Here is a 26,839-nt window from a genome sequence, read left to right on the forward strand (position 1 = left end):
TGGACTTTCTGTATATGTGCACAATTAACAATCCCTTGTACGGTGAAGGAGAAATTCGTGAGGAAACCAGGATACTTTACACCCAAAATATTTACGGCGTATGTCAGGCACAGAAGGCTGATCACTTACTTGCCTATTAGAAAAGCAATGATCAACAAGTTCAGAAATCTGAGGCCTAGACCTATTAGATTGTAGTGCCGCTGGTTTTGGAAAGTGAGTCCGAGGCCTCTGCAATATAGCCGCGTTGGTACTAAATATGGCGAGTCAGCGTGAGGTGATTTGATCCCTTAAATAATTTCATCAAGGTACAAGGCATTTTTGTTTAATTTGTAATTAAACAAAAAATATTGGAAGAATAAAAAGATTTATTTGATTACAGCATACATACATAATAAACGAAATACAAACACAATCAGTTCAATCAAAAGTAGGCCCAACTCAGCATTAGGTTGCTGTCACCAGCAACACTGATTTTTAGAGGCTCTTTTCTATCCTTTGAATGTTAGTTTGATATTTACTACAAATCACATATACATATATATACAGTAGAAATACACTTCGAGATAATTTTCTGTTATTGATATCGGCCGTCAATGTATTAAAGTGAAAGTTTACAAAGATAAGAAACTATAGAATAAGGATAACCATGGTTAGATTTGATGTGACATGATATGAAATAAGTTTTTAGAATTTAAGTTATCTTTTATTTTATTGGAATACATTTATATATTTTTTTTAATTTAACGCAAGCACTTCAAGCTACTTATTAATATGTATATTCTTTTTTTATATATACACATATAACAGGGAGTAAACGGACAGGAGGCTCATCTTGTATTAAGTGATAACACCCATGGATACATATTGCCAGAAGGCTCTCAAGTGCGTTGGCTGCCTTTTAAGAATTGGTACACTCTTTTCTTAAACCGGAAATACTTCAGTGGGTAGCTTCACAGAGAAGTGGTGCTCGGTAAGCTGCCTTAAGAAGCGCTCAGTTTTGGAACGACGGACGTCGTGGACGTCCGATGATGAAAATCCTCAACTTCAAACTCCTAACTCCAAATCCTCTGAACACTTTCCACTCTAAATGCGAAAACTGACTATCTACGCAACGCCATGGGATCAAGTCATTTGGAAAGTGGTCGTGGACGATTCGAAACGCTCTTCGTTGAATACGGTCAAGGGGAAAAAGCTGGTACTCGGGAGATCCAGCCCAGAGATGCGAGGCAGTACTCCATGTGAGCCCGAAATTTCGCATTATTGAGTTGCAAGCGGTGAACCAGAGTGAAAAACCGCCTCGCCTAGCTGAGCACAGCACAGCATCTTAGAGACTAATTTAGCTTTTCCTTCTAAATGACTGCGAAACTGAACGTCATTAAATAGAACGCCGAGTATTGCAATGCTTGATGCTTTAGAAGAGTGTCTTCGAAGTGAGGAGTCATCAATGTTTGTTTTTTGTAACTCAAAGATATCTCTCGTAACAACTTTCCGCCTAATTTTTATTTTACAAATTCATCGATTGGTTATTTCATTTAGTTTCTGGTATTTTATAGGCAGACTCTGATATTGTAAAAACAAACACAAAAGGTTATTTGTACGTGGTCCCGACGGGATGTTACTCGTTAGGAGGGAACGCCGTTAACTTTATAGACGCATAAAAATATACCCCTCAGCATAGTTTAAACATTATTAAATGATAATATCTGTGGCAGAGAATACTTGACAACGGGAAACTCGAGTAAAACTGGGTAAGTTGGCCATTATTCTCAAACACGAGCTTTAACCATTATCCATTACATATCATTTTTATACTCAGTATTAAATATAACAAAAACATATTAGGATTTCATTTAAACGTAAATTTAATATATCTCTTAGCCTGCATAGTAATTGTAGTAATGAAACATTGATAAATAGAAAACTGAAACAAATTAAAACATTTTGATTGTGGCAGTGTACGTTTAATGCTGGCAGTACGTCCTCGCAACATACATACGCTAGATAAGAATATTGAAAATATTCTATATTATTTAAAAGTATATTTATGTTTTTCACTTCTTATTTATAGTTATGTATTACACAAAGAAGGTTCCCATCGCGTTTATATTTGGAAAATACAACGGATTTTAATATGTCTTATCATAAATAGCTATGATCCGCATAAGATTAAAAAAAAAATATATATATATATATATATATAGTAAAACGAAATCCCTTTCCGTCTTATGCATTTTTACATTGACATACTACTCCTCTGTTCCAAAATGAACGGAATATCTTTACGTAAATATAACATCTAATTTTTTTTTAATCAGTAATTGTGTAGCTTACGTAAATTAGTTAGTTGAATTGGTAATGTGAAATAATGTTGGTTTCATGAAATCGTACTTCCTTGTAGTGTAGAATAGCGAAATACTGAATCTATTAATAGATTTTATTGCTAGTCCGTCGATATTATGGATATTTTAACCCTATTTCGTAGGTAGTCAAATGGCCGGGCAAGTGTATCCTAAAAAGCAAAACCATGTTGACTTTTACCACACGGTTACAGTTTAAAAGCCTTAAGTGGCAAAGTTCTGCTGATGCTCTCGCCTAAAAGAATTATTCAGACTAACGAAATACTATTTTTCTATGCATTATAAGTGAAATATATATCGCGTTTCTTGTATTTACGCAAACAGTAACTTACAGCTACGATTACAAGCTTCTAGCCTTAGTTCCTATATTGATAGGAGCTAAGAATCGAATCTCATTTTTGTAATACCGAGATAAATATTATTATAGTCTTTATTTAGCAAATAATAAGCATAATTTAAATCAAATTATGTTAATCTTAGGGTTAACTAAGCTATATACACAGGATGAAAGCTTTTAAAAACAGTAAACGGTCAGGAAATGCCTGAGGAAAACTATTCTGCCCAAAACATCAAAACTTACGTGTCCAGTACGAACGTGCCGACTGCGACCGAAGTCGATCCGTATTTCGTACATCGTGAATCGTCTGTCGTCATTGAAGTCGCGACCGCCGAGCGGAGTATACGTGTTATTTCTCCCCGCGCTCCGAAACTTTAATCGCGTTCGATTCGTAAAGTGATACAAAACAGTTTTCAGTTCTTTAGATACTTTCTTGGACAGTTTTGTGTATTGTTTATTTTGTGATCACATTGGAGGTTTACGGTTTATTTTCAAAACGGCCGTCTGTTTATGGTAAGTACGTGTTGAATTTCAATAAATTTATGTATAAACACCAGCTGATTTATGCGGACGAGAGGAGATCGCGCCGTGAACTGCATTATTATCGAAGGTCGGACGTTTCCTTGCAGTTTCTATGTCACTTATTAATACTAGTTTTTAAACAAAAAACATATTTTAATGTATATTGTTCAAAGAAAATTAAAGCATATAAATAGCGCAATAACGTCTAATAAAACTAGTAATAGTATTTTATATTGCAAACCAGTTCCTAATTGGTTCTTATACTTTATTGCATATTAATTATATTTATTTGTGACTTTTTCTGTCATTTGACGCGTGCGTTGAACTCTTTTCTTGAAGGCTTTTCTAAAATCGTTGAACCTGCAAATTGTGCCCACAATCTAGAAACAATTCATTTCCGTATATAATTATACCACACAGTTTTATTGTCCTTAAGGATAATAATTATCCGTGGCTAATTAGATAACGATGAGCTATTCTTTAAACTACCTGGTAGTTGCTTTATCTTTTTAAAGATAGACTAATGACTATTATTAGACGACCAATGACTTCCAATAACGTGTCAACTTAAAAATGTACTTTATAAATCAGAATAGAATACTCATTTATTACATCAAGTACTTCTTACAAAATCGAGGCCTATTTTTCAAAGTGTTATAAAACATTGTTTTGTTGTCCTCCGATAACGGTGAATACAAACAAAGCGACGCAAACTGTTTACTGCATTTGTCACATACACGACATTTACATGCCGACCCTTATACTCATTACACAGTAATTAGCTTGTATTCATTATTTAATTTCCCTATGATTTGGTTGGTATTATCCTAACTATGCAAACTATAGTTGCGTTCGTTAATTACTTCAAAATCTTTACACCTTTTGCATGGCTGAAGAAATTTGGAAGGAAATATTCGATGTTATTTTACAGAAACAGATCACCTGGTGGAGGTGAAGTCTGCTTATTAAATATTAATACAAACTATATTTTTTCAAGTATTCGACGCTAAAAAACAAAAATTAGTCGGAAGACGACTTTGTATAGAATACGTTTTTTATTCGAAATATATTTTCAATTATAAAAAAATTCACAATAAACTAACATTATATGTTATTTTACATTTAGTATTTTAATAGTTAAAATAACTATTGCTATATCATAAACTTGTTACAAGAATAAAAACCACATTCAAGATGAATCCTTTATCGATCATCTTCAAACATCATATATAATATTAAATCTTACAAAGACAAATAATAATTAAAAATTTCTTCATGTTTTGTCATCAACAAATAACAGTATAAATTCCTCAATAAAGTGTTTACAAACTTTGGCAATACTGCAGGATATATTCATTAAATATTTATTATAAGACCCTAAAACCGCAATAAACATTATTCCGTTCTATCTTTATTCTATCTAGTATTCATAAATTATTCAGACATTTGATTACATTAGGCAATAAAGTATGCTTCATGTATTAGGTGTTATTATTTTGAAAAATGTTCCTTAAATATATATTTTTATACACCTCACTATACCATACTAGTTGGTCGATAAAATTTTCGAAGCAATTCGGGGTCCAGTTATAACCCGCGTAATTTCACCTGAAATCGAACCAAAAATATTTACAAAACGCAGCTGTTTGCCAGCATTCTGTTATGGAAGGTAAGTAGTAAGTCACACTTGCCTAAAAGACACCTCACGTGGTAGAAAAATCATTAGAAAAATGATCCAAATTAAATAAACAGTGATCATGACATATACAATATAATTAGTAAGGTAGGGCTTATGTTTAACTATTTAAGCTCAAATATTTCCCCAGGGATAATGGGACACGCAACTAAAAGTATTAACACGTGCGGCGTTAAGAGCTTTTCATCATTGTGAAAATGTTTATATTTTGGTACTTATATGGGATATATTCATAATTAAAATTTATTTTTCCACGGCAAACAATTTCACATCACTATTTGCCCTGTGGAGATCAGTGTAGGCGTAATGGAATGAACTTGCGCCTTTCAAACCTGACGCCGTGCGTTCGAATCACGGACCAATGTAATTTCATTTCTATGTGCGCAATTAACACTCGCTCGTACAGCAAAGGACAACAGCGTGAGGAAATCAGCAGGATGACAAACATACTTGACTTAGATGACTTGATCACGAAAAAGATACAGAAATTTGAGTCTGATAAATGTTGTACCGCCACTGGGTTTCTCTTTTTGTCGTAATTTGTGTTTAAATCTTAACAAAACATGACTCGTCCATCTGATGTGCATTTGTTTTGCATTTATTTTAATAAATTATTAATTAGCATTGACGTGTTATCATTATAACAATGCGATTTACTCAACACGATATTGATAATAACGTTATCATTAAAATCGGAAATAAATGTTATTTCAACTTAATTAAGTAACATCGTTAATTTATATTTTCAACCTTAATTTAATTTTGCATTATTATATACGATTTCAGTTAATTTAAAAAGCATAAATAAATATTTTAACTTGTATATGTTTTGGTTGTATTTTTTTTATATTTTATTTCTTTTTTGAAACATTTATGTTTACTTCAATTGTCATACATTTTGTAAAATATGCAGTAGATGTATGATGTGGTAAACTTTAATAAATAAATAAACAAACAGGCCTTTTAAAAATTGAATCCAAACTAACTTAAAGTTAATATAATTTAATTTGCGTAAATGTATATAGTATAGATTTACGCAAAAATAAACGTAGGTATCAAACGCAAGCCGGTAGTGGCCCTTCACCTTAACCTTCTTATCATTTCCATTGCTAAACAATTAAACTGATGCGCAATTATATCAAAAAATTACGTGCGTTTATTGTTTATTGATTACAATACGATCCAATCTACACTTTTAAATTTTAAGTGATTTTTTATTCCTATTTAATAACGTTACGTTAGTTCGCGCGTTTATAAAATTTACACGGAATTTGATTCCCAAGAAGTAGAATATTTATTAATGCATGCTTGATGATGTGCATGACCAGGCGCTTTTTTTAAATAAAAAGAATGTACGTTTAAACAATTGTTCTTGTGGCTCAGACAAAATTGACTACTATTTTGTTTGTCTTATGTAATCAGGAATAATATTTTTGTGATTATAGTAACCTTATGTAGGTATTTTATCTAGATCCACTATGCACCATAAAATTTATGATCAAGTGAGAAATTTCAGTAGGTAAGGTACACAAAATATTTTTTTTTTCAAAACAAAACTACTCAACTTTAGTTACAAAATGTACTTAAAACTATCGTTTTTTTATAATAAGTTGGCGCTACGAAGCTTTATATTAGTTCAATATGGTTTGAACGACTTTCAACAGGTGTCCTGTCTCAATTTATTACGTTCACTGTAAAGGACAACATACCAATGGGCATATTATATGAAATACCTAGTTCCGTGTTCTCCCATACATGGACTGTGCATGTTATGTGTATTGGTTAAAAAAGTGTCTATGATTCGCACTTTAAATAATTGGGATATCGCTTCAAATCGCTTTAGCCATTCCAAATTCAAATAGATTGGAACTTATATTGAGTTTCTGTCATTGTGTATATTATTTTTTAATCCACAGACTATACTGATAATAATAGCATAAACGTATATAAATGTTTAATATACTTGGTTGTTGTAAGTGGTTCGTTCAATATTAAGAAAAAAGATTTTATAATTGAAATGAAGTGTTCACAAAAATGTTCACATAACCATTTTGTTTCGTCTCCTATTATGTAACGATTGCAAAAATATTTTGAATAGCAAGCTGAGTTTCCGACATTAGATAATATCGTGGGTTTTTTTTGTCTTGGCAAAGATTTAAAACTGGGTTAATTTTCATTAAACCTCTTTTATAAACCACATTGCAATTTACAAATTATATATCAAAATTTACTTTAATTAATTGACTGTCAATATAAGAAGTACCTTGTGAGTATCTTGTGAATAGATTTATTGTAATTACCTTTAAAACCTGATTTTTATTTCAATTGTGCGAAATAATGAAACCTATGTTTTTTCCAGTAACAAATACTTTTTGAAAACGCTTGCATGAAGTCCCGGTACCTAATGGGTGACATGCAAGTGTTTCACAACCACTTAAGATTCAGCAATTTTTATAAGTACTTTTACGGCACTCTTTATAAATTAGATCAACTTACTATAGCGAGTATGATCTATTTCGATTTGCACGCAATACATTCCCTCACTTTTGCACTTTCATACATAGTTCCACAGATAATAACAAAAATCTTAGAAGTACGACCGTGACTTAAACGCTAAATCTTAGAAGCTGCACGCACACACTGACTCCACTTCATAAAGCATACAATGAATAATTAACTCGGAAATAAAAGAAAGTTTAGTGAGAATTTTCATGTCGTGTTTCGTATTTAAACACAAATGTTATACTTTTTGATAGATGTGTGAATTTTTACACTCGGCAAAAGTAGCACATAACAATCGTATGTATAATAAACTATTTGTGTCGATACAATTGAATTAGATTACAAATATCAAGGAATAAATACGGCATTCATTCACCGAGATGTTTGCTTTAAGAAAATATTGTTCAATGTGTCATACATATTGCATTATGTATTGCACACAGCGGCTCTCAATTTGTCGATACAAAAATTTGAGCGTATTATTATTATATTGACCAAAATCAAAGGTTCCGGCTGAATTCTATTGTATTCATTAGGTACTTAATAACAACGTCATCGGATCACTTTTTACGACCAAATATGAGTAATCCCTTCGATGTCGTTATAACAGATTTTGACTATATATATATATATATATGCAAGACCCTTCTACTTTTACGGAATTTGATTTATAGTATGTTATATTAGAACTACGTTATTGTGCGTATATACGTAAAGTAACGCATAGAAACGGTGTTGTCATAAAAGTTCAGTGCTGACTGACAATATTTAATGAGGACTTGTATTGTGAGATACCAATACTTGACATTTGATAATAAGTAGCTACTATGTTTTTTAATATTGGTCTTATAGATTCTATAAATACAGTCAAAATGTATATAGAAAAAAAATAATGAATCAAAATTGTACTTACGAACATTATTTATATTTATACGGATTTTCCCTTAAACAATTTCTTACGAGGAATAAATATTTTCCTGTTTTCGAATTGGTTAAAACCGTCATTGATAGCCGTTACGACGAAACAGCCATGGCCGTGAAGTTTTTACTAGAACAAGTACATTTGTGCAAGCGAAGGTTTACTAGTTAAGCCATCGGTACAATACCCTTTTGCGTATGACATTGGCCCGACCATTGGACCAAACCTGTTCAATTCTTTAAATTATCGACAACTTTTCATATTATTGTGAATCAAACTCATGGACAGAAGACATGTTAACGTCCATCATTATACGCCATGTTATTTGACTAAATTGCGTTTCAAAAATAATAATCTATCAAATGAAAAGTCAACATCGGCTAACGATCTTCCATAAGATTTACAATAAAATCCCGATTAACGCTAGAGAACTAGTTTGATAAATAGACTTTATCCTTTGTTTATACAATAATTTATTTAATTCAAAATTAATTAATTGTCGTTGTTAACAATTATTATTACAAATTTATGGGCCTTGTGACTTAAGCGTGACTTTCTCAGGTCGTAGGTTCTATCCCCGGTCGTACGGTGAAGGAAAACATCCTGAGGAAACCGGAATGCCTTAGACCTAAAGTCGACAGACTATGTCAGGCACAGAAAGGTTACCTACATGCCTATTAAAAAATCAAATGATTATGAAATAATTGGGACTATATAAAATGGATTCCCTTTCAGATGCCTAAAATCACGCATGTATGCGAGAGTTCGGAATTTATTGATAGTTTTGATATCCAATGAGTAAGAAGATTTAAATCTGGAACAGATAAGCCCCTTAATGAGACACAACAAAATACAAACCACAAGAGAATGTATGACGCAATCTTGACAATATTAAACATAGTAATTTGTTTTGCGTAATTTATTTAGAAAAATGTACATTTCTTAAAAGTATGCAACAAATCATTTTATTCTCTGTAAACACTATAAAAGCTGTTTGTTTCGAGTTTATTTTTAAATACTACTTTGGTAGTAGTGTTATTTAGCAGTTTGATATACTTTTATTTGATTAGTGATCTTTTCAACGGGGATATTTTACTAAATGATGAGAAAATATCATATTTATATCCAAACAGGCATACCTTATAAATATACGAAATTGGGTATGAAAACAACATTGATTAACATTTATATATCTGAATTAATGATAATGTCGCTTATACAAAAATATAATTTGAATAAAAGAAAATATAACGTTGATAAAAGTTAAGGTTTACTTTCAGATGAGTCGGTTAGATTCTTGAATTCGCATTTAGGACCAAACTGTTTCATTTATTTCGTTGGTTTAATTTATCAGTATACATTTATTATCTTACTTCTTTATAGTAATGTAAAAAAAATCAATAAATTTTAGTGTTTTTTTGTTTACATACAATCCGTCTTCAGTAATAAAAAAAATTGTTATGTCCAGTTCGTTCACATCGTAATGCTATTTTTCTCCGCGTATAAAATCTCAAACGATACGGCATTGAATTCGACCGATTATATTCCGAGAATGCTCGCCTTGATATGGTCATGATTTGTAATGGTGATTTAACTTTTTATCAATACACTCGCATGTGAACGAAATATGGGAGTGAGATTTTCCCAAGAGGAGGTCGGCTCCCACGCCGCCTTCCGTCTCCATGGACAATAGCTACATGTTGCACACTTTTTCTGCAACATTGGTTTATATTACTCATTAACGTTCTATAAGATTTCCACGAAGCTACTTCTTGTCTCATAGAAACAAGTCTTCCGCGTAACTTTTTTCTCCTCCCGTCCTTCAAACCTGATCCGATTCTGATGTGGAACACTCTTTATCTGCAAAGCTGCTGCAGGTTGATATAATTAATAAACTTCTATACTCACCTTTTACAAAAGTTTTAGAAAGAATCATAAAGTATTCTTAAAACATTTCATTCTTATTTCTTACAGATTAGGAAACGTTTTTTCTCATTTATTCACGCTGATGTTTCCTTATTCGCTATTGTTGTTTCGCTAAATTTGAAGATCGTGATCAACATAGAGAAGTGTTGATCCTATCGTAGGAAAGATTCAATTCAATCTTTACGTGCGTACGCTAAAACCGTTTTCACTGGGAACTGTGCCATGTGGGTGCAGTAAAGGTGACAACCGACCGAGTTTCGTATATTTACGACAACATAATTCTCGATGCGCTTTCTTGTACGAAGTAATCTCTACGAAATTGAGTACGTAAGTGCGAACCAATATAAAACTTGGTATCTGTCTAAATATTGCGATTTTAAGCGGCAAACACAGATTACCGTTGCACTGTATTTTTTTATTCTGTGAAGTATTGTAACGGTGTCGTATCCATTTGTTTTGGTTCGTCACAGCGCTGTGCTTCAATGTCGGTTACATTACATCGTATATTCGAGCTGGCTTAGTTATGTCACACTACTTTATTTGGATTTAGTTACGCGTAAACGCTCTATTAAAATTTTAATCAGACAATATGAAATGGATTTGTAATCAAGATACTGTACTGCTAACGTGAGAATTGTAAAAAGACGTTAGGAATTTGCCAACACTACATTGTAATTTGAACTATTTTCATTAAGTTCTCATTCCTTTTATCATAGGATCAAATTAGCATCTTACTCAATGTTATACATTTTTAAATATTTGTATAGTAAAAAACATTATTGTGCTTTATTAATATAAATTATGAATAAAAGTGAAAAATTATGATATTTTATATGCAAAGTTCCGTCAATATTTTTTTTCATAAAACAAGGTTAACAATTTATCATAACTAAAACAAAAACTTAAGTTGACGTATTATTAGTTGTTAGTTATTTATTCGTTGGAATATGGATTACGGACGTTTTTATGACCTAGGTCGAGAAAAAGAGTCAACTAATAATGCTAATTTCAGTAGAATGTAACTTTTATTTATTGAAATTAAATACAGTAGATCAACTTCATAAATGTCTCATGTGTCGCCGTATAAGGTCGTATGTAGGCACAGGACAAGGCAAGCGGCAGTGAGCAATGAAAGTGACAAGCGCGGTCGAAAGTGACTTGCTAGATTTATTTACACATGTTCTAAATAGACACATCTAAAACTGGTGTACTTTGAGGCCCGCCCGCCTGCTATTAATACCACTACCAAGAACTGCTTCCATCTTCGGTAAACTAGAATACGTTCTCGGCAATCAACGGCAATTAACCACGCACTCGCTTCGATACAGTTTCATTAGTTTTCTTTGTTTAAACAAATAGTTGGCTACCTCTTCCTACCTGTCTTGTCATTTTGTTAAACTCGAGGTCATTGAACTTGCACCCTTGCTTAGTAAATAATAGAACACGCGAGTTTCGAGACTAAGTGCATGGTTTGTTTATAAAATGTTTTTTTCTTCGAATTTGATCGTTAATTTGTTGTCACTTAGAGAGGAAAGAGAGTTATCTGATACAACGTCTTTTTGTTGATCCGAAATATTATATTTTTTCCATGAGAATAAAAAAGATTTCTTCCTAAGTCAATTATAATTAAATAAAAAGTAATATATACAAGGTATTGAAAATTATTGTAATATTGTTTAATTTTGTTAAGAGGCGTAAATAAATTAAATATCAATATTATGCATGCCATCATAAAAAACCTTTAAAAGATATTGTTAAAAATATATAACTATGGACGGAAAGGACAAAGTAGTTATTAAATATTTAAGTTTTGAAAGTGGTTTCATAAATTATCGTTTTCGTGTTTTTTTAATAGAGCACTTTCGTTGTTCATAAATTTGCAGTTTTAAGGTTGAAGTCAATTCACCATATGCTTTCGTTATGGCAATCACGAGATAAAAGTAAAAACGCATTATCAAAACTACCGCGAGAGAAATGGAATGTGTCCATGCAATAATTTCGATTTCCTTTCATAGAAAGTAAGAATTTGATAGTCTGTGGGCTGTTAACGAGTTACTAAACCAGTCGATAAAGTGTTGCCACCTGGCAGATAGCTAATCTACAAATTGTTTTTACCTAAACCTACAAACAGGGTAATTCATCATAAAAACAAAAATAAGTTGCAGTATTAAACCTGTTTAGTTGATGGCGATGTCAATTAATTTAAAATCAAATTCTGGTCATGGGTAGTCATAATTTGGTTCATGGTTTGATTAATTTGTTTTTCAATTTAGATAATTGTATCTGCTTTCGTTCGGAATCAGAATTAGCTGTTTAGTAGCTATAACAGTGATAGCTCAATTAAACTTAATGCCATGTTTCTAATACTTCTTTATTTGTAATTAACATTCCGAAAGTTTTTGGGAAATTTGCGCAAAAATACCTTAAAATACAGTCGTAATGTCACTTTAAATGTATTGTCTTAACAGATGAAATCTATTAATCTATAAATTAAACAGTAATAAAAATGTATTTAGTCTAGGTACCAGGACATAAACTCAAAAAAGAAATATTTTTTGTGTTCGATTTTCAAAATTTCAATTTGGTAACAAGTTCTATTAATTCTTACCAATTTTCTTTATTGATTTTTCTATTTTATATTCAATAGTTTAAGTAAAATTAAAAGAGATTTGTAGAAAGGCACTTTTCACGTCATCTCCATCTGAGTCTCTTAGACCCCTCTATGTTTATTATTTATGTCCTCATAAGTCAACATTGCTAACCTTTTGTCCCAAGAGTTCTCATTATAAAGGAACGCTCCTAAAACTGTTTGTGTCAAAGCCGCCATACATTATGTACCTATGACAGGTACTTACCAGCTTAAAATTACGCGCTTGACATGTGTTTAGAATTTTTATAATAAGATTTTACAAAAAATCCTTACAAGAAAGTGTAAAGTAATCCATCATAACCTATTTAGACTCTAACTAATACGCTATACAGTTTGTAATAGTAACAAGAACTATTGTAAATAAAATCGCTATTTTAGTCTCATGTAACATGGGACAACCTCATAGGCGCCTGTATCCTCTCTGCCTTCTTTAGTTATGGTTTTTCCAAGACCAATTAGAATCACCGGTATTTACACATTATGTATGCAACTGAGACTGTTTCACAATTTTTTTACAAACTTATACGGAAACTATTATACATTGTCTAAATATTCACATATATTTGCAAAAAAGCGTATGCATTCTATTAGCGTTATAACAATAGGCAGTTAATATTATTCTGAACCAGTAACAAATCTACCTATGAGGTATGCAAATCCCCATGGCGTGGTAAGAACATCGGTTCATTCAAAAGCCCAGACCCACTTAAACCGAAATTGCGAGCACTAGTCTCAAGTGAGCCGTCCTCGTAACTTCAATAGCCAGCTTAAGTTTTATTACCATAAAGGATGAAAGTAATAAAAAGTTACATAATGTCTATGCATTTATAGGCCATTTCTATACTATATGCTATCTATTATAGATGGGAAAAGGGAATACAGTACTTGTCCATCGTGTTTCTATTGAGCTCATTAACTGGATCCAGTACAAATAACAACATTTTTGTACAGGAGCTATACAGACTAATCTTAAAGTTTGTTTTTCAGGGCCAACACTGACCTCTCCGTGACTCACTTTATCTGAGGTCATCAAAGTATTTAAAACTTCCATTTGGAACCCATACGTTTAAATATCGGTTTTACGTAGAAAAGTTCGAGTTCTAATGAACTTCGCGTTACGAAATCTAATAAATGGCAACTGCAACGATCGCGATACTGCCCTCGCATGCTCTCTGGGGAAAATTTTTTAGTCTTCCCCTTGTTTTATTTACGCTTGTCGTCTAATCGAGACGGAAAAACACCACAGGTGAACGATACAAAGGGGCTAGAAACATATCTGAATCTTACAATGAATTGGGAAATAATGTATTTTTATATAACTATTTTAATATATAATTATAACTATTGATATTATATCATTCTTACTTTGCTTTATGACGATAAAATTTTGGTAGCGTACATTACGTTACTTTATTTTTTAGCCTTTATCCATATCATTTTTATTAAGGTTTAATAAGGTTATATAGTGCCTATAGGACACTTAACAATAATATTTATAGAATATTATGATTTTTGGAACGAACACAAATATGTATGATTATAATTACCGCTTTTATAATAAAAAGGGTGCGTATAAATTTAATTAACGCAATTTGTTTCACCTATGGGCATAATAATTATCAATAAAAATAAATAGGCATTGTCCGATAACGTTAATTCTCATTCGACGCCACAACATATCTCGTTTCAATATCGTTGTCTAAGTTACAGCCTCACCCTACATTAATCGTAACCAAACTAGATAATATATCATATACCATAACATGGCGGCTAAAATATATTTAAATTTTAAGTGGCGAAATATTTTTCTGTTTATTAATTGAATCATTTTAGGACTTCAGTTGATTGGATTTCCGAAAAAAGGCGACTCTTAACGTTGGATATATTTTTATTATACGCCACGGTGTCGTAACTTTTTATAATTAGCGTTAATTCCAGGTAAATAAAACACCTAGTATATTGACGACTAATATTTGTAATCGTGAAACAAGAGTTTTTATATACAAAATGTGTTTTATGGTTCAGGTTCTTATAAAAGGGTTCCAAAAGTATAAAAAGCAATATTTCGCGATTCAAAGTGCTCGCAAAGCTTCCACTTGTCAGCTGTCACGCACTCAGGCGAGAACATGACGTCTATACTCTATGCTCTATCAAATATGTATTCTACACACACGCACTTTTCCGCACACGGATTTGTCAATTTGTCAATAAGTATGAGTGGCATGCGTGAGTTTGCCTTGAAAGTTTACAAACTTCTACACATGACATTATATATTTAAAATAAATAGTATGTTTTTTTTGGTTAAAATTATTGCAATACTCGAATATCAAAGAAAGAAGAGATCAAATAAAATGACTAAGACCACCACAATAATTTGTTTCTTTAATTCAATAAGTTCCTATAGTAAATACCTACAAGCTTATTATTTGAGGAATCTTAATGAATATAAACATATCTACGCACTCATTTAGTACCTTTCCAAACCACACCTTGTCTATTGTATTTTCTCTGAATATTCGTTTATCGGAACAATATCGGAATACTATTGTTGATAAGATGACCAAAACAGGCTTTAATAAAGACATTATAGACATACATGACACACACAATGGAACCGTTGGGCTTGGTACTTTCTCTTTTACCTTTTTCACGATGAAGATTAATTCTTAATATAATGGCTTCATATATTACTTGGAATTCATTAATGATATAGAAAACGCCAATTATAACATAACCCTCGTTTTATTTACATAATCGCAAATTAACAAGGCATGTAAACTATATTGATAATAGAAATAACGTGACAACATTCTCGTATTTATTATATAATAATTTTTTATCGATTTATTATATCGAAAGATAAAAGGCAACCTGCAACTAGTAAATAACTCCCGAAACATCCGTACCTCATTGATTAATAATTTCTACGAATAAACAGTGTATAATAAATTATGTGTCTCCATGTAACATGTTCATCCTTGCTCGTATACTTCCTGAATTCGTGAGACATTACAACGTCCTCATTTGCAGGGAAGCATGCCAAAAATATTAACATTTATTCCGCACTAATACCTTTCCTAATAACTGAGTATGAACAATTTAATTCGCTGGTGGCAAATCCGTTTTTCTGGACATCCATATAAATACTTTAAAAAACCTAAAGGTTTTCCCAAAATTTAAATAATAAGCGTAATCCAGAGGAGTGACAATAATTGAAACATAATAAAAAGTTAACATTATTTTAATAGAAATAAAATACTCTACTACTGTCAAAACGTTTACCAAAGAGTTCTTAATCTATATTTTTTTATTAACAAGTCTAATAATGTATAAATATATACAAATTTTATACCATATTATACGGGTAAATCTGTATTGACGTGACATTTAATATGAAACTCATATTTTTTACGTATGTATTTATTGTTCGGTTATAATATGGTATAATTATAATATATTTTACTTGATATTTTTGTTATAATCTTTATTATATCTCTTTGCAAATAAACAAACGTGACATAACATTGTGTTACTGATTATAATCGGTATAAAATAAAATAATTATTGGGATAATATCGCCGTATTATTTGAAAAATTGTTCACATAATTATGCTTTATTGATTCATGCTTTATAAATACTTTTAGATGTAAATGTTTACACAAGTGGATGTTATGTGTATAAATTATTTAATTTAAAAACAATATAATTTAATTTAAAAAACAAGATAAACGGTTTTAACACGACGCTTTCTAGCTTTTGTGTAAAATCTTTTATATTATCAATTGTGTACTAATATTGTAGATAATTATATTAAGGAAATGTCGTTTCAGGTGGAACATAATGTCTAGACTTGTATTTAGTGAAGAAATTCTTAATTTTGCTATCAAGGTGAAATATTTATTTAGACTCAGTGATCTAAAAACTCACTAATTAAATATATAATTTTGTGTGAAGTCCTACAAAAAATGACAAATATTTTCTGATCGATTGCTTGATGATTTTGATAGGTGATCAGCATTCTGTGCCTATCAAGGCGAAACAACTATCACTTCGCCAGTAATTGAACCCAAGACACAATGGTCTATATGCCATTTTCTTTATGAACGCTTTTTGGGTTATTATTATTAAAATAAAAAAAAGTATTCTTTAGTTTAACCTTCTATTTATTTATTTGTTTCGCTGTGCCATTCCGGCTTGAATTTTGGACTTTATACGCATGTACTAAGTAGGAAAAGTGGATTTATACATCACTTGTATACATAACAATTTAAATTTATTAAGCTAATTTTCCGTTCTACTAAGTTGAGAGTGTCCAAGATTTTAATGTGGGTAAATTATTTTGAGTCGTCAGATATGACGCCTATTTATTATCTTAAATACTTAACTCATTATGACTTATCACCACGGCATTCACAGTTCCTTTTTTAGTTAATATATATGTCAAAAACTTGAACAATACTTTAAGCCAAATAAACCGAACGGAAGTTTCCATGATATTAAGCTTAATAAGAATATTCATTACACCAAAAACAGGATTTTATTTTATAAACTCGATTAAGATTACTTACTATTATTTGGAGTGGGCGCCTTTCTTGAAATATAAAGTTAATTTGTAATGTATGCCAGCAATAGTTGCAAATAACATGCTTAAACAACAACTTAGTACGCGAGAGTTTTAAAGAATCCATTATGTACAGTCTATCAGATTACTATTCCACCTGTGCTGTATAAAATATTATATGTATGAGTTTTAATATTAGTTGCAGTCTGTAAGACTTAGAGTCAACATACATGTTCCAAGCTATCAATTGAATATATTTAAACATTATCTCCATTCTCCACTAAGTCGCTAGTCGTAATTTGACACCGTTGTTGATTTGTTTGCTAAGTAGCTTCCTTAGTTCGTACAATTAAGTCGCACTGCGTTACGAGCATCTTGATTGACGGCTGCAGATTTACAGCTTCGCGCATATATCCGGTACGATAAGATAACTGGATTTGTGATAAACAATCTATCTGTTAAACTCATCCTCTAATAACAAACTTGAATCATGTTTTACAAGTAAACTGTGATAGAAATGAAGAAATGAAACTGGTTTAATTTGTTAAAAATTGCTTTAAATAACGATACCAGGATGTAAGCTTCCGAACCATAGAAAGTAAAGGCAAGTGCAGCACAGCGACGATATGGAACCTGGAACGTGACGTCCAGCCCGCGGGCGGAATTCTTAATGTTCTAATTTATCATCGAAAGTGAAAACAGAATTTATTCACTGGAAATGATAATAGTATTTAACTTGTCAAAACTATAAATCTTTAAACTGTTACGATGAGTTATTGTATTGAAAATCGAACAACAAAAATACCGATGATTAGGTTTATATTCGGTCCAGACCAAAAAATACTTAGCATATTATTATGATAATAAATATTTCTTTAAAGCTTCATAAATAAAATTTAAAAAATGTTCTATGGCATAACTGTTTATTTATACAAGCAAATGATTTTAAAAAGATTGTAGTTTACAGATTGAAGTACGTTATTTAAAATTCAGTTCAGAAAAATCTATTCGTAAAATGGATCATATTTTGTTTTGCCTAGACAAAACTATGGTACGTACCGGTTGTAAACGTAGTTATGAAATAGTAAAAGCGAAGCATTGTTCTGTAATGGGTATGAATGGTTAATATAATTCATAATAAGACATATGATTCATATTTTTATTCGCAGATAATGATTGTGGTATAGGCTGTGATGAAAGTCATTGTACAATTTATATTATGACAATGTTAATATTGATTATTAAAGTTGTGCTAAATGGAGAATAACGAGTAAGTCGTAAGCATGGTAGTCGATACAGATTATTTCAAAAAAGTTTTATTAATTATTAAGGCAAGAAGAAATTGTTTAATCCAAACATATTTTACATTAGATTAGAATTGAATTCTATTCAGAATATAAATGCATTTAATGTTAAGCATTCATGAAAGTTATTAGATGTTATCTACATTTAAACAAACAGTAAACATAACGGGTGATAATTACAAGTCTGATTTTCTTACTTATGACAAGTTGAAGATTGTACTTACTTGATATTTTTATTGTTTATAAAATAATTTAAGACTAATTCTTAGAGCATATTAATTATCTTTGTAGCTGATAGTAGGATATTCTATTGTTTGATATATACATCATCTTTAAAGCATTTTGTCCAGTTTTGTGAGTTGTTGCAACCAAAACATCTAACCACAGATTCTTTAGATATGTAGTTGAATTATTGTCATAGATTGATAGTAAAGTACTTACAAAGTAAAGTATTTCAAGCTTAATCCGATACAATAATACCCTACTATCAGCCTATGACTAGTCTTGGGTCCTCGATGGCGCCAGCTGGCATTCTCATTGCGGGAGCAACTTTCATGAATAGCTAACCGACTAGTTCAATGTACTGCCACAGATAGATAAATTCTTTATTTTACTTTATTTTTGATAGATTTATTCTATATTCTAGATATTTTTAATTCAATATCTTAAATATATCAGACTTTTGTTTCTCTAAAGTCTAACAGATTATTGGTTTCTTTTACAAGAAAATGCACAGACTAGCGTAATTTAATAAATGATGGTAATAGATATATAATAATCACGCCTGACGAAAAAACAAACGAAAAAAATGGGCCGTTCCATTTGCAATTTAAACTATTTTTAGATTCCCAAGAGCAGTCAGTATTCAATTTATCTCGAAATGGAGGTATTAGAATCAATCTTCTTATCCGCGCCTAGTGCATCAGTGTAAAACAAAATTGCTTGATAACAAAGTAACCATAAGGTTCGACGTCAATTTCAAATTGATTTCGATTATACAAGTTCGACACACAATATTTAAATCAACGAAGCCCAGTTCTAGGTTTGTGTTTATTAATTGTACTGGCGAACCTTAGTTAAGTCATGTCATAAACAACGGAAAATTCCAAATTGGCCGAATTAAAACATTGTTAAACATTAATAATGCTAGTTTATTTCTAGATTGCACGGATTCAATTGTTATTCATTCGTATCTTCTTCTTCGTCATCATTATTGAAGGTCGCTATTAAATCTCCAACATAGAATTCATGAGAAAAGAGATTTTTCGAAGAAGATTTTTTAGAAAAGTAGATTGTAGGTTAGGTTAATACTGTGTTATATAAATCAAAATATGTATCTATGATCTATCCATAATGTACGAAATTTTAATTTCGTCTAAAAAGTGTTTCATAAAGATAAGCAAAAACTTGGTTATTTGATTATTTGGAAAAAGGTTAAAACTACATTAGTCTTAACCTTTTTCATTGGTGCTGTCTATGCGTACTGCATCAAATTAATAAAAACACAAATAGAAGAAAAAAAACGGCTTTTCCCGTAAAACTTTCCCGTAGATGGTATTGACGAAAGATTACGAAGCATTAGTAAAAAACGCCTGTAACATATATTAGTATCCAACAGTTTATTTATTATACGCAATGTAGCAAATATAACTAATTTACTATATAAACCTTATCAATGGAGATTTGACGTAGTAGCATTGTTATTCTTTGGAAAATTTGTACAAAATAGAGCACAAACAATAACATTTCATTTAAATAATATAGGTCATTTGTATCAATTCACTAGACAGCTGTAGGAATAAAACTGGCATGTAACTGTGATTTATAATCTTCTAGTTGACATACGCAATTGAAATCGAGTAAAACGATCATAACTTGCGGAATCTAGAACATTTTTTTGTCGCATATCACAGGGGTGTCACATTTCTATTATTAATATGTGTCATTGCAATGTACTACAATTAAGGCTTAACATTCATAATAATAATACCTTAGTTCTCAACTCCAAACCCCCTCTATAATGCTCGGCCCGTCTTCGAATAAAAATCAATTATCCAAATTCGATAACTGTTTAACATATATATTTAATTCTCTTTAGTCTCCTTAATAAACTTCTTTCCTGTTCTGGGGCTGCGTCCGCGCTGCCAATATAACCCTGAAATTATCAATGTTATCGCTTACAACTCGTTACCTATTAGATGCATTTATAATTGCTCCATTTACACTCCAATGAACGAAAATTTTAATTTTTTATATCGTTATCATGTGACCTTTGCTCTTAATATTTATCATTCAATTAACGCGACCGCTTCTATTACTTAAATGTATTTGTAATTAATGATAGTTAATAAAGAGAAAAATCTAATACAGGTTTTTGATGAGCAAGAAATGAGCATGTGGTTTTATTAGTTGCTCAAACAAGTTAGCTTGTCACGAAGTCACCTTAGTACCTGAGTGAACAGCCTTTTATGCCACGAACAGCCCGTGACATTGTCTACTTAGAATTTTGGGGGACAAAGCTATGTTTTGTTACAAGTCCATTCTATAACATAAATATATTCAACGGAGCGTTTTTAGAAAATTTCAGCAATCAATCTAAACTATAATTAATTTTTAAACATTACAATTAATAAAATTTATAAATTACGTGATAATTTCAAATAAGATGATGATAATTCTTTTAGTTATTATAATAACTTTACCTCAGACTTTACAAGGTCTAAAAGCTTTGAAATGAAATGACCATAGATACAACTTGCTTTACGTGAAAAATATTACGCATGTAGATAATTTGAATCTGAATCGTTTTATTACATTGCACGTGGATGTACTATTGCACAGGTATCCATATTCGGAAGTAATCTAACCGTAAACAAATCAAGCCTAACTCCTAATTTGGCGTGTAATCTATGCATACTTGAGTACACCGCATCATGTGGGAAGCAAGATTTGCAAAACGTATCAACGCAGTCATACTTTAAATACTATAACTAAATGTCCATAGAAAGAGTCTAAAGAGACGAGTTAGTGTAAAAACTAATCTAGATTCCCCAGGTGCAAAAACAAATTAAATGCATTATTAAGACTTGAAATTTGTCAATATTCTTATTTAGCATATTTTGCGTAACGTAACAAAAGCATAAAATAAAAAAATAAAATTATTTTGCAAGTGTAATCATTTTTTTTATGCTCGCTCTACGCCCTTAATTTGGGAACTGACATATTAAAATAAAGATCGTCCTTATATTTAACATTGACGTTCATAAGTGTACATAGTTCCTAATATGATTTTTGATTTGATATAACTAGGTACTTTCTTGTTCACATTCTAATTGACTCATACGAGATACAAAATGTCATTTGAAAATTTAAGATTCAAATGTAACAGGATTTTATGTGTCAGTCTGCTATTTTTCACTTAACTCGGAATTCTTTTGTTTTAAAATGACTTTGTAAGGGATTTTTTCTAGTGATGCTTTCTTTCTTACTTTGTCACACTGAGACAAATGACAATGACTTGTTATGGCTCAAGTGACCAGAAGAAAGGTTACAAGGAATTATTGAATTTACTTTTATTTGTATATTATATATTGAATAAACATTACATATTGTAATGGAAGTAAAACAAACTGTGGTTTAGTTTTTAATATTTTTTAATTTACCTCGTACCACAATCATGTAATCGCCGAATTATTGGTATTCATTGTGACCCATAAATTAATGAACGTCGTAATTTGATTGAAATTTTAATTAAATTCAATCATGCATGAGAAATGAATATCACTTGGTATTCAATTTAAATTGTAATTCCCAAATCCTCTGGTTTTCATGCGGTAGCATTGTTTTCTACACAATAATATACTATATATATATATATATATATATATACAATAATATATAATATAATATATAATAATATACAATAAAATTCCTTTTAACACATGTTTTCTCCGCGTGTTGTTTAAGAGATTTAAAGATTATTCGATTTCGCTGATAACTAAATAAATTCGAATTGGTTAACGTGAAGAAGAATATAAGATGAAGAAAAGGCATGTGATATATAGATATATGTATAGTGGTTATAGAATTGTATGGACTATGGCTGATTCTCGGGAGCCAGTCGATCGAGTCGTGTTTACTGTCCATACAAACTGATATTGACATTCTCTTTGTCTGCATGACGGCTAATCCCTTTGTGGTGAATTCTTCGTTTTGCTTTTATTGCTATAATGAAACTTACCTTTAATCCTTGAAATGTAAATAAAAGCAAATTGCGCAATAGTCCTTGGAGTAAATATACATTACTGCCTATTTTAATTACTCTAAATCACGCATGAGAAAATACTTGCAATAAATACATTTTAATTAGTATTGGTGATTGCGACAATATATTATGATAAAAATTTTACACACACACACCGGACTTACTTATGATGATTAGAAATCTCGACTTATAAACTCAAGTATATAGATCCGGCAACTAACTAAATTTGATAAGACATAATAGTAAAAGAGGGTGTCATTTTCATCAATGCTAAGTATGGGTAATATTTCTGTTTTCTATGCCATAATAAAGATCATAGTTTATATATTTGTATTCCATTTCATAAAACTTTATCGTTTCGACCTTGGTAGTACGAGGACGGCCACTTTCTTAGTGTTTGTATGCCACTGCGCAATAGGTATATCACACATTACTAGAAAGCGTTCCAGACGATTCATGTCTCTGGGACACTGAATAGGAACTTACTGAAACAAGTCTTAAGAAGAACAATTTCTTCTTAAGGCTTGTTTAAAGAATTTTAAGAAGGCATAAAACGTATTGCCTTTTCGAATTCCATACATTCTTACAAGGATATAAATAATAGAATGATCCTTGACGCAATAGTTTTTAATTGTCTTAACTAGTCTAGTGCTGCTAATCTGTGTCAAGTAACCACAGATTATAATATCATATTATTTACTTCCACGACAATTCAATATATCACATCTGAACCAATAATAATAAAATCGGAAGTCTTCGTAAATTTTGTATTCTTATTAGAAAAAAAATATAGTTGTTAGTTAGCATGTTATGTTGCAAGGTTAGGTTAGGTTAGAGTATAATTTAATGTCTTCCATTTTAATCACATGCAGTTTAAGTTTTAGACTCGTGTAATTAACTCATAATCTTCATTATTGATGAAGATCGATTTATGTATGATCTGGTAGATTGTGGATGGTAACGCATTATAGACGTAAAATGTAAAATAAATGAAACTTTACTCGATCAAATTTTACCAGGAGATAGCAATTTCACATATAAAGTAATTTGGAGACAAGGTAGATCTATAATATATTTATATTAAGTTTTTGTTAATAATATACTAAAGATATTATTAACAAAAACACTTATGGCCGATAATTATTTATGGTCAGTATATAAAGGGATTCAGATAAAGTATATCGAGTAGTATCAAGACTTTACGATCAGATCGTATTTAATATAGAAATCGACTTGGCATATATAAATAAAAATATCATGAAGCAAAAATAATCAATTATGTGCTCGAATGTTACGATAACCTTAACTAACAAGATGACGAAATATACTACGGTCTCGAATGAAAATTAACTATTTCCAAACACAGACTAATTTAAAAAAGAATGCAAAAGGTTAAGGCTAAACACACTAAAAACCTATTTATTAAAACTTGTTTTAATGAATAATGCATGGGGTTACATTTAATTGGTATTATTTTATTGTGAAAGTGGAAACCGGAAGTTTGGGTATAAATTAAAATCTGCAACCATGACACACCTACGATGAATTTATGATTCTTATTTAGATCTTTTTATTCTACGTATAGTAATCAATACAAAACCTGTTTAATACAATTTATACGGGTAATTTTGTAAGACTTATTTTATATAAAAATACTGAACTACCAAAAAAAGGTTTTTTTTTCAGGGTATATTCGTGTCTGTAATTTGCAAAAATATACGGTATCAATATTAGTAAAAAGTACTTTTCAGAACGGTTAATACACACATTTTAGTTTTTATCAAAACTTTCGTGTTTATAAGCTTGAGTGGAGCGCCGAGTGATTAATTATTTTTCTGTTTCAGGATCGTGGCCGAGAAGCGCATGCGCAACAGCCGGTTATAATGTGAGCGGCGCACGAACACGCGCGTCTTCCCTCAAGGTAAACACTTTATTTTTTAAAACTTTTTTCATGATCTTTCCCTAGCCCCGAAATGCCGCCAATTAAAATACAAGTTCACTGAAATCACAACAACTGTTATTATTATTATTTTCTACCTTTTTTGTACACATTTATTTCGCCCTTGTCTAAATCTGGTTTTAACTTGATTTTAATCAGTCTTGTTAAAGCTGACAATGATTTAGTAAAACAAGTCCAACAATACTGCTTATTCATGTTCACCTTTAAGATTATACCAGCATTTTATTTATTCAAAATACCTACCAACTACAGACCATTTTTTGTCTTCCTCTTTCCCACTAGACTATTCTATTTATTCTTCTTATTCACAAAATTTGTAAGAGTAAGAGGTGGTAAGTATAGTACTTGGTACTGGTGGTAAGTAAGTATAGTACTTGTTTTATAAATTCCTCCCAATATTTTAGAAGTTTTGGTGCGAAAAACATACACTCTCAAGTATAATATTAGTTTGGATTTTGAGGGCACCGTAACCATGAGACGTGTATAATTGAAGCAAAGTTCGCACCGTTTCGAATGGGGCGATCATCCAAAAATACACTGATGACATTACGATTTTCATTTTAATACTGTCCATTCAACTTTCCAATATGAGACACTTTTTATATATTTGACATGTCTCAAAACAATAAGCATATTTTTCTAAAATATAAACCTTAAACTAGTGATATCTTGAATCGCTCAAGAATCAAACAATACAGATCTCAAATAAATTAAGAAAATAGTTGTATCTACAATTTTTGTGTTCAAGCTTTGTTTTCCGAAAGTACGCAACGTTCCTGAACAGGCCTTTAGGTAAACTTAAATAAATGCCGATCGAAATAAATAAATGACGATCATAATACTTGTAATTATTTTACGTCAAATAAACCCAATTTACTTTGTTATATTATGTTGTACGGGTTCTGACTGTCTTTATATACGAGGCTGATAGGACAAATTAATTAAAACTTATTCAATACGCATACTAACAGCGTTTAATAATAAAATGAAAACCTTTAGTTAAGAAAATTATTGTCAAGTATTTATGATTTAAATGACATAATACCTCATTACCAAACAGGAATTACGTTTGTACCTCGTACAGTTATTTGTTTAACTTCAATTAGTAAGCTTCTGGGGAAAGCTTTAATTAGCATTAACAACATACCACATTTCGAACTGTTCTTATTTGTACGTAGGGGCACATTTTGTAGTAAAATAAACTACTGAAAAAATCCCATATATATATATATTATAAAGAGTAAATTTCGATATTTGTAACGAATAAACTCAAAAACGGACTGATCTCTTGAAAATTCTGTCACCATTAACATTAATTAGTAATATTAGTTTTTTTTTAGAATGTATTTAAACAAATTAATATACAGTAGTTATGCGAGGCCGGTATAGACCGCTAGTTTTTAATAAAAACGATCCTTGCTAAGACAAAGAGTTAAATTATGATTTACAAAAAAATGAAACTTTGTTGCCTAAATGACATCACTACTTGCGAGTTAGCGCCATTTGGTCCATGTTTATTGTTTACTTGTGTATAGGTACGTACAATGGAAGTAAATTCCACAAATTTTTCTATTCGTATCAAATTGAAATTACAATAGGAAAACATAATCATTTATTCTATTGAACTAAAAAAAACTGTATTTTATAAGTATTATCAACAATATTATTGGGAGGCTTTAGTATAAAATAGTATCTTTTATTGTTCACTTCACATTCTACAGTTTCTTTTTTGTGCATAAATAATGTCTGTTTGACAGTTATTGAATTACTTAACCTTCAACAATCGCCTGATGCATTTCTTGAATATCCTGTACAAAACAAACATTGTGCGTTACTTCA

The 26,839-nt window shown here is 30.8% G+C and overlaps 1 protein-coding gene across 1 annotated transcript in view; it reads left to right on the top strand.

The window, feature by feature from the left end:
- Positions 1 to 3,029: 3,029 nt before the first annotated feature.
- Positions 3,030 to 26,839, top strand: part of LOC123708841 — a 29,568-nt gene continuing 5,758 nt past the window's right edge. Inside the window, exons 1-2 of the mRNA XM_045659766.1 lie at positions 3,030 to 3,207; positions 24,885 to 24,961. The gene's annotated coding sequence lies outside the window, so the exon portion shown is untranslated. The remainder of the gene's footprint in view (positions 3,208 to 24,884; positions 24,962 to 26,839) is intronic.

This window comes from Pieris brassicae, chromosome 4 (assembly GCF_905147105.1).
Source record: "Pieris brassicae chromosome 4, ilPieBrab1.1, whole genome shotgun sequence".
Lineage (NCBI taxonomy): Eukaryota > Metazoa > Arthropoda > Insecta > Lepidoptera > Pieridae > Pieris > Pieris brassicae.